General features: G+C 61.8%; 1 protein-coding gene across 1 annotated transcript in view; it reads right to left on the bottom strand.

Moving 5' to 3' along the window:
* RREB1 (ras responsive element binding protein 1) overlaps window positions 1-395 on the bottom strand; it is a 113427-nt gene that overhangs the window by 15887 nt on the left and 97145 nt on the right. The window lies entirely within an intron of this gene.

Raw genomic sequence — 395 nt, 5'->3', positions numbered from 1 at the left:
AGCACCCCGAGTGTGAAGAAGCTGGGTCCCCGAGCGCCCCCCCAACCTGCCTGACCTGGCCACTATCTGCTGTGACCAGCGCCCCCTCCTTCTGTTAGGATTCCTTCTGGGGGCTCCATGGCGCCTGATCTGCGCCTGCAAGGATGGACGCATGGCAGAGCCAGGGCACAGAGTGAGGAGGAAGAGAAGCAAAGAAGAGGGGGGCAGGGAAGGGAGGGCGTGGGCTTCAGGGCACGGGGCGTGCTATCATCTCCTGCCTCACTGGAGTCCTCTGCTTTCCCCAGCTGCCACGTTCCAAGGTCACTGGGAAAAGGCTTTGTATAGCAACAAACAGGGCTCACCGCTATCTCATGACCCCAGGGCTGCCCTGGTTGGACACATACACACCCTCCGCC

This window comes from Bison bison, unplaced genomic scaffold, assembly GCF_000754665.1.
Source record: "Bison bison bison isolate TAMUID 2011002044 unplaced genomic scaffold, Bison_UMD1.0 scf7180017864053, whole genome shotgun sequence".
NCBI lineage: Eukaryota > Metazoa > Chordata > Mammalia > Artiodactyla > Bovidae > Bison > Bison bison.
The sequence above is the reverse complement of the archived record's forward strand: the minus strand, read 5'-3'. Positions and strand labels throughout refer to the sequence as shown.